Raw genomic sequence first — 14,472 nt, 5'->3', positions numbered from 1 at the left:
CCATATAAAATTAGCTGATAAACCCAATATTGATTGGCAGTGCTTTTTAAACACTTTATTTTTTTAATTGAAACCATCCCAGAAACCAGAAATGAAAAATAAAAACATAGTTTTTAAATAAATATATAACTAGCCACTGAAAGCAGTACACAGACATCTGTATTTATTATATCAAGACAATAATCACAAATTAATTGTTCATTACAATATTTAGACAATTGCCTGAATGGTATAAACTAAATTTGATGTACTACAAATCTACAGTGCTTAGTCCCAGATAGATTTATGATCCCCACACACGGTACGATTTGCAAACGATCCAATCTCGTTTGCGATTTCCCTTAAACTTCTGAACTCTCCCGTCGTGCCTAGTATTCACTCTAGGTCCAGCGCCGGACCTAGAGAAAGGGCACTCCTGCGTGTACCCAATAAGGGGCGTGTCTTTATGATGCGTCCCCTTTTTGTCACTCTCGAGGACGTGCCCAGCACTTACGGGCATGCGCCCGGCAGCCATTCACCGGCGGTGACCGCTGCACCGCCGTTTTCCCTACCCACGGGACACTGCGGCACGCAGGAGGGGACAGAACCCGCAGGCTGTTTCAGCAGGGCGTCACACCGGAGGGCAGGGTGCTTTCTGCCCTTTAGAAATAGGGCAGGGTGCGGCGCCCCGCTGAAATAGCCTAGCGGGAACACTATGTGCCTACACATGGAACAATTGTACAAACGATATAGATCAGATGTTGACGATATATCGTTTGTAGCAAACAACCTCACGATGCTGGAATTTAAATAATGGGAGGAATAGTGACAACATATCGTCCATCGCGCACACACACAAAACGATGTTTGCCAATTCGTGAAAGATAGGTCGATATCCTTCTGCAGGTTCAATTGATCAGCGACCATGATCAGTGACAGCGGGAGCGAGCATCGGCATCGTTATCATGCCCACACACAGCACTTTTTAAACGATTTGTCGTTCCAACCGGTTGAAAATGGCCAGATCGTTTTAAAAAATCCCACCGTGTGTGGGGGCGTATCTATACTGGGAGCAGGGTGTGCGTGGAACATGGACCCTGGGTACAAGGGGGCCCACCGCACACCTTGCACCCATAATATTACTTACCTCTCCGGAGTCCCACGTCAGCGCAGGTGTCCGGCGCTGTAAACGACTGGAAAATGGCCACGGCTAGTGCCCAGAGTCTATAACTCCGGCGCTGGCCGCGCACAGCTCAGTGCGCTGCCGGGGCGGAGAGGAGGGGGCCCGCGTAGGAGACTGCACAAGGGCCCCCTCCTCTCTAGAAACGCCCCTGCCCGGTCCCATCAGATACTATCTGATTATCAGTTGTCACCATACATACAGAGATGTTAGATATTCAGTTTAGCAGTAGGATTAGTTCTGAAGCTTAGACATGGGCATGCAACAAGCAGCATTATGCTGGGTACACATAAGATGATATATTGTTCGTACAGCCGACAAGCGATATCTCGTACCGACCATCTGTAAGTGTGTACTGTACACACAACATATCTGTAAACAATGTCTTTCACAAGATATATTACAGCATGACCTTTGCTATTTATCATACAGATATATCATTCACATGTTATTGTGTGTACAGATGACCTAACGGCTGCACGATATGTTTTCCTGCAGGCAACATTGTAAATGACATCGCAACTGGGTGTAATATTTAAATGGGTTTTTCTGACCAGACATATCGTGCAGCCCATTGGTTAGTGTGTATGGTGTCTGGTTGACATTCAGAAGGTCGGCAAATTCTGAATATCGACAATCAGAAGGTCAACATGGTCATTAGGTCGACCACTAATATGTTGACGTGATGTAATTATTATCCGGATGCCGGTGCTCAGAATGCCGGCGCCGTAATCCCGATACCCGTCAGAATCCCAGCGCCGGTATCCCAACAGTAAGTATTGGGGTTAGGCACAGGCTGCAGGGGAGGGAGGGTTATGGGTAGGGTATGGAGAGTATACTTACCTCCTTCTGCCAGGATTGTGACCCTGTCGGGATGCTGGCATCGGGATTCTGACCATCGGCATCCTGAACTCCGGCATCCCATACCCAACCCATGTAGACATGTATTTAGGTCAACAAATTCAAAAGGTCGACATTTAACATTTCAACATTGTTTTTTTTGATGATTTTTAGGGTTGGGCTTAGGCTAAAAAATAACATGGCAACATATTTTGTGTCAATAGTTTGACTCATATGAGTGTGCACAAACTTTCAGCAAGTCACTGTTTCTTGGCTTTAATCTTGCAACTTTATCCGAAGGATGAACTGATGAAACCACCGGGAATTGCTTCCTAAACTATTTTTGACAGTTGAATAAGAATCGTATACATGACCGTTTACCGCAATGTTTTTTTTTATTGCAACTAGTGAAAATATTTTTTTTATTGTTTTTATTTTGTTCATGCTTTTAAACTTGCACTTTGTTTGACAAGGGTAGGGAATGTTTTGAGTGCAAAAGTAATAAATGGGTAATAAAAATGTTAATGACTTCACTCAGGTTAGGTTGATAACTTGTAGTCTGGAGAGGTCGACCTTCTCCAGAATTTTGTACTTTTTTTTTTTGTGGCAGGTTCACTCACCAGAGGCCCAGGCTTCATTGTGTTTGCAGGCCACGCTTTAGGTTCTACTGTTTGGAGAGGTTCTATTGTGCCAAAAAGATCTCCTTTGGGAGGGAAGGAGGACAGCAGCATGTCTAATAGAAGAGGGCATGATTCCACGTGCGTCACTCGATATATTACAGTAGAGAGCCAAATGTATTGTGTGCAATTCTGTTTTGTTTGTCTTCACTGAGCACGAGAGGTTAAACTAGCCCAGGACATAATTGTATTTATGTCTAACGTGTAATTTAGGAGTCCATTGGCATCAGGTTGTTGTTGAATTATCTGTGCGCATGTAGCATCAGTTGGCTTCGTAGCATATTGATTGCTAACAAATTGATCACCATTCATGTGCTGGGTGTCAACTACAAATTGGCTGGTAAAACGGGTTTGTCAATGGCCTTAATGTTTCAAAGTTTCTAAAGAATGCTAAGATTTAGGTGATTAGAATTGTTTAAGTGTTAAAATGTCTTCTGTAACAAAACCATTCTATTTAAAGCACTCGGAAGTAAACTTGACATTTACTTAGGGAGCCTGCCCTAGTTATTTTCACTCCCCATTAGATCTATTTAGTGGGATGTAGTGGTAACAAATATTTTCTACTGTGCTAACAGAAATCGTTTGTCAGCACAAATGTACTAATCTGTCTCTAGTTAACACATACAGTGGACCTGAAGCCTGGACCCCAAAAGACACCCCAAACTACAAATAGACAGACAGAAAAAAAATATAAAAAACACAAAAAAGTGAAAGAAAAAATAAATAAAATTCCTCAATATTCTATTTTGTTTTCCCAGAAAACATTTAAATAAATAGAACAATTTTTCCCACTGGCTGCTGCCATCATCTGATGACGATGGAGAAAAGAGAATTGTGTTGGTACTTATTGCCTCAATCCTTAAATATATATTATATATTTTTGTTAGTTGCATTGAACCTCCTGAAAGTTAAAATGAACATTCTTTATTTTTTCTACCATACGGAGGGAGTCAACTACAAGTCCTTACCTGTGGTATGTCCGCGTATCCGAACGTGCAAGGACAGACGATCCCACTGTCAGGGTCCATAGACGCTGAAATACCGTTTCGTGCACCATCCCTAATTTCGGTGCAGTTTCTCCATCTGAGTTTCTCTGCTTTCATCTACACGCCCACGACAATCCCTTAAGGCGTAACATCTCCGTGCCTCATTTTAGCCACCCACTGTTACTGTACCTCCCAATCACTGTCCAGGAATTTTTACTATTGTGCATCTAAATTTGATCTGTGACTGTACCAACAAAATTGGGACGTGCGGTGCGTCTCCGATGCGTGCACAGGAGAAATAACATTGTTCAATTGCATTAATATCGGCATAACGTGTGACTGAAATAGACACATTGTGTTCCCTAGCCCCTAATAAGGGACCTTGTAAGAACCATCTTTTCACTCAGGCACAACTGAAATTGGACCTCTGGATAGTCTTTTTTTCCATTGGCTTTGTCACAGTAGCAGATTATTATTTTTATTTATCTGTGTTTATACTGTTTGTGTCTATATTGTTTGTGTGATATGACATGAGCTGTGTGCGCTTACATGAAACATCCCATCCTGCAGTGCTGCACATTACTGTCTAGCAAACAGTCCCAGCAGGCGTTTAAACACAAAATCACTTGCAACGTTGTTTTTGTTTTGCAAGTTATTTTTAGTGTTCTGCTTCCAACTGTTTGTACTGTATTATTATTCGATCAGATTTTTTTGGTTAGGTCTTCAGAAGACGAGCACACATTTACTCTTCAAATAGAGAATGTCAGAGCAGCACACAATTTGGTGACACAGTAAAAGTGATCTATAAATGCGCTGCAGAGTTTTCATCACTCTATTTTCTGGGTGTACTTAGATTCCAAGATGTAAGACATTAAAGTATGTATAATAAATGTAGATTTCAAGTTTGTACATTTTAAAGGGGATACAAGTACTTAAAAAAAACAAAAAAAACACAGATACTCCTTTAACGCACATACCCCAACTTTAACCCTGGACACTGAACATGGGTTGAAGCCGGGGTTTCAATACTTGCTCCCTTTCACACCTGGGGTGGATCTGGGTTAATCCCGTGTCGTCACCCTTCTCACCGGACCCGGGTCTTCCGTCTAACAGTGGACGCTTTGAGATGATGTCATCTCCAAGTGCTACTGTGCCTGCCAATCAACTCCTTTTAGGCGTGACTCGGGTCACTCTGTTCACACTACGGACGACCTGTGTCAGTCCCGGGAATAACCCTGGTACCAAACGGGCTCGGGGACATGGAACCGTGTCGTTTCTGTTCAAGCAGCAAGCCTCGGCGCAAGGGGTTCAGCACAGTGTCCCGACATTTTAACCTTAAAATAAAACTTTTGCTTTCCATCTCTCACCCTCAGGGAGGAGCGAATGGAAAAATGCTAATTCAGTCTGACTGGTTCAGTGCGAGCTGCTAATTGGAGGCAAATTCGAAGATAAAATAGCACCTCACACCTAATTGGATTGACCCCATAGAGACAGGGTATATAGAGTGTTGAATCAGGTGATCACTTTACCTGGTTTAAAAATGCCTTGTGCAATCTGAGGGCATGATTCAGAGGTGGAGGGTATGCGTCCTTTTATGCAGCGCGACAGCGTCTTTATGCTAATGCCGCAGCAGATGAGATTCGTACAGAGACGCCCATTGACTGCGGTGCTATTCTGCCACTGTGTTTACAAAGACGCACCATTGGAGGGTAATTGCCTCTCTCTTTGTATCCATATTCGTTCTACATCCCCCGGCGGTAACCATAGGGTCACATGCACAGTGCGACTGGGGCTTTGTAGCGGACTCCCTCCGTCATTGACACTGTGGTCCTGATTCAGAGGCGCTCGCAAAAAGCGAGCGCTCGCTCTGAATCAGGGCGGGCGCTGGTTTTTTTAAGAGTGGCCTCCTGGCCGCTCGCATAGCTGTGGGTGACCACCCACAGCTATAGCGAGCGGCCATGATGATGGTCGCGATGGTCAAGACCATCACGACCATCGGGCTTGCGACGAGACCCTTGTGGTAGGGTCTCGTTCATCGCAAGCCCCAGAGAGCTTTCGGCTCTAACAGAGCCGGAAGCTCTCCACTGACATTACTCGTGATGTCAGTGGGGCCGCCCCCAAACGGCAAGCGTTCCCTCGGGAACGCCTCTGTTTGGGCAGCCACCCCCCCAGTCGGCCCAACAAATGGGGCGTGCTGTCACTCAACATCGACAGCTCGCCCCCTTTGGTGCGAGACATGGAGCGACGGATTGCCCGTCGCTAGCCGGGTCTCGCGCATGCACACGACGGAGCCGGCTCTGTTGTGCACATGCGCTGTGCAACCCGGTTGCGAGCGCTCAGCTCATCTGTATGTGGAAAATGTAGGACCCCCTACTGCTTTACATCACAATACTGTATGAGTGCTTAGAAGACGGGATGTCTCAAAATCCAGACCCCATTAAGTGCATTGTGCTATGTTGGGTTTAATGATGAATGTTATTTCCAGCAACGTCATATGTAACTTGGGCTTCAGCAGCATAAACATTTACTATATGCTTTTATATACATTTATTACATGCTTTGATATAATAACACCATTGATTGTATTGGAATGGAGTTGGAAAGCGCCCTCACAGAATAGTCTGTGGTATTTCCTGACTCTGCATATATATTTTATTGCATTGTTTTATCCATACGTGACAATGTAATATGATTAAACCTTGTACAGTACACTGATAAGAAACCACTCTGCAGCATGATACCTCTTTAATCATATTGACACCTCTGTTTCCTTTCCTGTGAGCTGTTCACTTGTTTTCAGCATATGACTTCAGAGAGGAAGTAGGAAGTCATTTACTCTGCATTGTACAATGATTTGGTTAAAAGAAACATGACTGGCAAATAAATCCATAGTCTATTCAGTTTTTACCTAAATGTTTAAGTCACCGCCTTGTACATTGTCTCCAACTGTCCTTCATTTGTAAAATAGCATTTAAAAAAAAAAAAAAAAAAAAAATATTTGTTTTTGAAAGTATTACAGGTTGAGTCTCCCATATCCAAAATGTTTGGGACCAAAGGTATTTTGGATATCGGATTTTTCCTGTATTTTGGAATATTTGCATACCACAATGAGATTTCTAGGTGATGGGACTCAAGTCTAAACACAGAAAGCATTTATGTTTCATATACACCTTATACAAACAGCCTGAAGGTAATTTTATACAATATTTTTAATAATTTTGTGCATCAAACAAAGTTTGTGTACATACACAAAATTTATTTATGTTATACACCTTATGCACACAGTCTGAAGGTCATTTTATACAATATTTTTTAAATAATTGTGTGCCTTAAACAAAGTTTGTGTCTATTGAACAATCAGAAAACAATGGTGTGTCACTAACGAAGTTGTGCTTAAATGCTTAAAAAAAATAAAATCTGTATTTGGGAATATTCCGTATTTCGGTATATTTGGGTATGGGAGACTCAACCTGTATGGTTTTGATAGACCAGTACATCACCACGTCTCTTATTATATATGCTGGAATCCCTTCAGGTTTTTATTCATTGTTGATCAGTACCACCCTCCTATGCTGGTGGCCATTACCTGTGCTTTCCATCTGCTGGAGGCACTTTTCGGTAATTTTCTCATCCTTGGTCTAGGCAGTACTAGGTTTGTTGCTGCAAAAATTGTGTGTAATTTTCAGTAACTGTTCCTATTGTGTATATAGCATGGATTATATTGAACTCCTATATACAAAGGCCCTGATTCAGAGCCGGACGCTCTGACCAGAGCGCTCGCTCTGAATCAGGGCCCACCTCCATATATATGGAGCGTCCTCCTGGACGCTCGTATAGCTGTGGGTCACCACCCACAGCCTATACGAGCGTGCAGGATGATGGTCGCCAGTGCGAGCAGAAGCCTGCGGTTGACTTTCTCAACCTGAAGGCCAGAAGTGATTTTGGCTCTATCAGAGCCAAAATCACTCCCACTGACATCACTAGTGATGTCAGTGGGGCCGGCTGCTGACGGTAGGCGTTCCCTTGGGAACGCCTCCGTCTGGGAGGCACGCCCACCAAAGGGGGCGTGCTGTCAATCAACATCGACAGCACGCCCCCTTTGATCAGACACAACGAGCGAAGGAAAGTCCCTCGCTCGTCGCGACTCGCGCATGCGCACGACGGAGCTCCCTCCGTAATGCGCATGCGCAGTGCACACCATCGACCCACTTGCGAGAGGACAGCCGCTCGCGAGTGGGTCTGAATCAGGCCCAAAGTTCACAAGTATCCCAGTTAGCAGACCTCAAGATTACACAAAAGTGGGTGTCATTTCAACTAGAATTCTGGGTGTGTTAAGGTGTGGAATAGGCGAATCAGGGTGCAGCTTATATTTTCAAAATTTAGCATAAGTTCCAAATGTAGTAGCCCCTAATAAGGGATCCAGTTAGGGCCATCTTATCACTCAGGCACAACTGAGATTAAATCAGCTGAAATTGGACCTCAGGATAGATTGTGCCCCATTAGTTTACTTGAGAACATAAGGAGGCTCAGGTGAAATGGAACCACAACATGCTGGCCAGGTTTAATGGCAGTTGCTCAAACTGTGTCTGGGAGTTCATCAGTGGCGATGAATCTACAGTTTTGATCCCGAGACCAAACAACAGTTGGTCCAGTGGATCCCAAATGAAAGTGTGCCACCATAGCAGTTCCGACGTGAGCGCATTGTGGCCAAGCAGATGGTGGCTGTTTTTGTGGCCAAAACAGGTCATGTAGCTACCGGTCCACTCATGTAGCAGCACACCGTCACTGGGGACTGGTATGCCAACCAATGCTTGCCGCAAGTGCTGGAAACCATTTCCAGGCGCCATCCATGATCTCACACTCGTGGTTCTCTTCTCCTTCACAACAATGCACCTGCCCACAAGTACAGGAGAGTGGCAGATTTTCTGGCCCAAGAACGCATCCAGGAGCTTGGTCATCCGCCGTGCAGTCCAGACATGGCCCCCTGCGACTTCTTCATGTTCCCACAAATCAAGCGCAAGATGCGTGGCATTCGTTTTGTATCACCGGAAGCTGCAGTGGAGACCTTCATCTAGCATGTAGAAGACTTACCTGCTTTGGACTGGTCCAGCTGCTTCACCAAGTGGTTTGAGCGCATGCATAGCCACCTCTGGCAAATACTTTGAAAAAATGTAATGTTTACTTTGTTATACTTTTTGAGCATCCGGAAACTTTTTGCAAATCCCTCGTAGTCCCATTAATGAAAACTCTTTCATGGGTAATGCTAGAAAACAAGATGCTGCCCATAGAAGTCATCAAATTGTGTAATTTTTGTAGTGCTAGTTAGAAAATGAATGCAAACTTCTGATTGGTTGATGCTAACATAATTTTTATACAGAGTTACTTGTGTTAAGCTGGGACTGGGTACACACTATATGATGTGTGTACCCAGCCACACCACGACTGATGGAACGATATATTGCGCATGCCATACACACTGTACAATCCGGTGTACGACAGGGGCAATATATCATTCCATGCTGCATTTAGCATCATGTCGTCATTCATTACATCGTCCCATCTGGTGTGCAGCCAGACCATTGTGCACACACAATAGAGCACAATATATTGCTCCGATCCACATCGGATCGATATATCGGCCAATGTTCCGGTCCACGTCATGCAATAGATCTGATAGTGTGTACCTGCCTTAACTGTTTCTATAAATATCTCCTACAACCTGTAATATAGGCTGAATGCAGAGAAAATGAGACAATGTGGTTCTGAGGTTTCATGTTAAATTCCTAGCTCCCGAAAATTCCTGCACAAGGTTAATTCACAAGTGTCAGTCTTGTATTGTCTCTAGTACTTATTGTGGGTTTCAGCAAGGTCCATCATGCATTCCCTGCACATAAAGAGTATATGAGCTGCATTTTATACATGAAGATGGAGTTGTGCACAATTCTTATCTGTTGAAGAGAGACAGCAGCACTTCCCAGGTGTTAATGACAGAGCAGTCTTCAATATCCTTTATTTGTGTAGTGTATCTGTCACGCCTGTCACATTCAGATGGGTCTGTGATAAGATATTGCCAGTTGCAGTGTGTCTAAATACTTTATTTGTGATGTTCATTAATTTACAACGCTGATGTCCTGGCCAGCTCATTAATCACATCAGCCGATAGAAACACCACATTTGTGCTTTGTGACCTTGGTACGCCTCAGAATGAGACCAGGCCAGGTACAGCCTAGATCACCATCTTGGGGCCTATAGCTAGATAAGACAAATGACACACGGAGAATAGTTGGCTCTGACAATTTGCCAGCTCTCATGTCATAAATGATCTGTACATGGCACACGTCTTTCTTCATGGTCGCTGATTTTAGATTTTCCATTTATTTAATCACTGGGAAGCTGCCTGTACGTTATTGCTTAGATGTGTTTTCAGGTCATTTGCTGGTCCTGCAGAGAATGGTTTTGTGTGAGATCCTCATATTTAGGTGACTGACAGTGGTTTTTTGTAATTGTACAGCGCTTAAACAAGTCACACGAGAAAAGTGGACGTACCGGATTATTGTGTGCACATAGGCAGCTCAAAGTGTGAGGCCTTGTACAAAATGTGGTTGTAGTCTGTGGCACATAAAGGGCTTTATGCAAACGCTGCTACTTCCCTTGTGCACAGCCGTGTAACCGAATGTGCAAGGACTGAGGCACCCACTTTTAGTGCCCATGCACAATGTAATGCTGATTGGTGCGTCCTTATTTGACACCATCGGTTGCACCAAGGAAACTTGCACAAGCCCTATGGCTGGTGCCGTTTCTCCGTCTGACTATGTCCTCCTATGCCTGCAACTGTATGTCTGGGAACTCAGCCGCTTACACTGACACGCCAGCGACACTCCCATATCACGCCGACTAGACGGACCAATTTTACGGCCACCTCCCAGTCACCGCCCTGGAACGCCCCATCACTTTTACACAACTATTCTGATACCGTCTGTCCCGATTGTAACAGCGTCATTGTGCGTACACTCTGTGTACCGCATGCGGTTTACGGGTTTATAGATATTTTTGGGCCTGCGCCGTTGCAAAAATTTGCTCAACTACGTGAACATCAGCATTGTTTGCAGCTCTGAATCAGGCCCAAAATCAGGTATGTAGTCATTATGTCGACAATCATAAGGTCTGACGCAATAATATTGACTGGCATAATGACCACATTGTTAAAAAAAATTCGTCAACTTTGTGGTTGTGAACATTCTGAACATGTTGACATTTTCTACCAATCGACATTATGGTGTCCAAATAATGAATGTCAACGTTATGATGGTCAACAAAACATACAGAACCTGAATTTCATACTTTTAAAATTTTGCTTTCGACACTTATGAAAAGTAGTTAAGTATGTAAGTGGGTGTCATTCATGTCACCACATGGGCTAATGGTGGCGTGATTAACATCACCTTGGCATCTCACGGCACACCTTGCAAGCTTCTGGCACTATGTAAAGGTAATGGTAGGTGGCGTCATCGTACTTTGACATTGTGGAAATGCCCAGAACTGCATCCGTTGTAATCTGACATCTCGTGACTGAGTTTGAACACCGGCTAGGCTGCTCATGTCAAGGTGATGTGAATTATCAGAGCTTGAACAGGGCATGATAGTGGGTTCGCGACTGATGGGACATTTTAATTTCTGAAGTTGTACGGACATTTAATATTCCTTGATCTACGATGTCACGTGTGTACCAGGAATACCTCACGAAAGGCATTACCACCCAATGTGGACATTGCAGTGGCCGACCAATGATCGTGACTAGCGGCATCTGGCCCGAATTTTTCGTGGTAACAGACAAGTAATACCGGCTCCAATCACATCCACATTCAATGCAGGAGGTACCAGAAGCATATCCAGCAGTCAGTGCAGCGTTCTTTAGCTTCCATGGGATATGGGCTCATGTTAACACTACGACACCGGACACAGCGCCTCACCTTGGACCCTGGAGGACTGGCTACATGTGGTGTGGTCCAATAAGTCACAGTCCCAGTTATTTCGGGCTGATGGTAGGGTTCGGGTGTGGCGCAGACCCCATGAGGCCATGGACCCCAGTTGTTAACAAGGCACCATGCAGGCTGTTGGGTTGGGTCCGCTGGTCCGCCTGAACATGCCATTGACTGCTTGATGACCATGCTCTTCATGGACTTCATATGCCCCCACAATGATGGAATATTCCAGCAGGATAATGCACCGTGTCATTGGCCCCAAGTTGTTCAGACTTGGTTCGAGGAGCATTCTGGAGGGTTCTGATGAATGTTGTTGCCACCACATTCACCCAACATGAACCCAATAGAGCATTTATGAGGCATGGTGGAGAGGTCCATTCGCACTCAAGAACCTGCACCTACAAGTTTCAGGGAACTGTAGGAAATTATCCAGACTGCATGGGTCAGCATCTCTCCAGAGGTCTTCCGTCGAGTTGCTGGACTAGAAGGGGGCCCTACACGATACTGGGCATCTATGCCATGACTTTTGCCACTTTGCAGTATAATAATAGAAATGAAACCTGCTTTTTTTTTCTTCTTTTTTAATGGAAAGATTTTATTTTTAAGATGGAAATTTGTCCTGTGGGTTTCAGGTCAGATAATCAACAAGCTTTGGATACAAAACAGTGTTCGTCTCTAGTATATTTATCTCCAGATGAGCCAGAGGGACTGACAAATTGCATTGATTTGTTTCGAAACCCACAGTTTTGTCAATTAGCACGGTCCGCATGAGGAAGTGCCACCGGGGTAGAAGGATCATCCAGGATCTTCACATCTCTCCTCCTTTTGGTGCCTATCACACACATTATATGATATATGTTAAACAGTTACACAGAAATATCTGCTATTTATAGCGAGCTCCATATGGACATCTCTGATGTAGAGGCCTTAATCAGATCCCTTCCTTTGATAATCCACATCGCAATGTTCCTCAAAATTAATAATCTTTCATTTTAAAATGACTCCTGGGAAAACATATTCAAATATTTCTGCAGTAACCAATAAGAAGTGAATTGCATTTGATAACTGCCTGTTAACCCATTCTTATGCACGGCGTGGTGGTGTGTAGGGAAATGTGTGTTAGAGATGGACTTTTACGGATTCATATTGCATTTTATTCAATTCCTAGCGTACCCTTTAACTGGGCCAGACTGCCACTTAGTTCTATTATACGTCATTATTTTGTCTCATAATGTGCTACTACAGACTACAACCATTTTGTATCTACTCTCAAATTACACCTGTGCAATTCTTTAATTCTCCGTTCATTGTACAATACATAAAACAAGAAATAAGGAAGGGGTGATAGAATGTCCTGGGGGTTCTCAAAGTAGTTGATGAGTTCATTATAGATTCATATGTGTGCCTAATTTCCATAGATTTAATGATGATACACATCGTCTATATATAGTTCCTGGAAAACCTGATTTTACATGCATGCCTCCCGGCTCTGTGTTACTGTGCCTATTAAATCCCTCATTGTGAGTTCATTTGCTGCACTGATCTCTGATTAACACACTCCTGGAAGCACTGTGGGGGAAGATACAACAGACTTGGGGTTTTTTTCTAACAAGAGAAAAATATTACCTGTCATTTTGGGGGGTTGTTTTGTGTCTGCAGCATATGTGTGTGTCAGAGACAGATTTTGTAGAAGAAAGCGCCTCTGAACATATATATGTATAATTGTATTCAAACGCCTTCCACACAGACACACTGCAACATATTTTCTAGGATAGTTGTGGAAGATGCGTATATTAAATTACTTTTATAACTAACTGCACTTTGACAATGTACTGTATAATAAATACTGCTATAATGAATGGAAGTGACAAATAACTGGTAAATCCATCTAGTCATGTTTGCCTACTACTATGGAGAGAAATTCGGAGGCATGATGCTGCGTTATGTATTATCAGGCCCTGCCCATGGCTTTGTGCGCGAGATGATTCACATCCTTGTATAGCCTGAGCTAGGGCCTGATGGGATAAATTGCATTATCAACACCCACCCACTTTAAAAGAAAGAGAAGTGGCCTGCTCTCCTGGGAGTCAGGGAGGGCTACCTGATATTCAGGAGCAAAATAAACGAGCATGCATTTAGTTTTTATAGGGAACGTACATTTTTTTTTCCTTGTTCATTTTAAAACTCTTCTTGGTTGCTGAGGAACTGAGGTCACATTTCACGATATTGGGTCTCATTTAGAATAAATCCATCTGGAACGTGCAGATTTGAACCTTGCGCTGTGGGGGAAGTGGCAAATTTGTAGTGTACCAATAAAGTTATAAAGGGGCAACTTGGCTCCAGTCTAAATCGCAGTGTAAAATAATGCTTACCAGGATTTGTGTGCTACATGCAAGAACAAGAAGTATTTTCCTGGCATGCACCTGCATTTGCACCCTTTGCGTTGATTCTTGTGCACCATATCACGCTTGGTGGCCTAGTTATCATCCCTATTTGCCCCGGTAATCATGCAGAAGCAGCAGTTTTAACATGATTAGCACTACATTATGTAAAGAGGCTATTAAGCCTCTAACACAGCAGATGTTGCAGATATACTGTTTAAGGCATTTTGGGAACTAACGGAATAGAACAGAGTCCTCATACAATGTATAGGGACGTTGCGGTTCTGCTGTTTATCAAGCTCCGAAATATGAAAGTTTTTGGAGCTTGCCAATGGGAACTAACATCATCTTCTTTAGCTGGCTCCTTCTATGGGAAGAAGGTCAAATTGCAATTGTGTTTTAATGGTAAATGGGACAAATTAGCTGGAGTTTATTTTATTTTTCAAA

General features: G+C 43.6%; 1 protein-coding gene across 2 annotated transcripts in view; it reads left to right on the top strand.

The window, feature by feature from the left end:
• Positions 1-14,472, top strand: part of PHF2 (PHD finger protein 2) — a 305,842-nt gene that overhangs the window by 125,729 nt on the left and 165,641 nt on the right. The window lies entirely within an intron of this gene.

Source organism: Taudactylus pleione, unplaced genomic scaffold, assembly GCF_031769625.1.
Source record: "Taudactylus pleione unplaced genomic scaffold, aTauple2 ptg000128l, whole genome shotgun sequence".
NCBI lineage: Eukaryota > Metazoa > Chordata > Amphibia > Anura > Myobatrachidae > Taudactylus > Taudactylus pleione.
The sequence above is the reverse complement of the archived record's forward strand: the minus strand, read 5'-3'. Positions and strand labels throughout refer to the sequence as shown.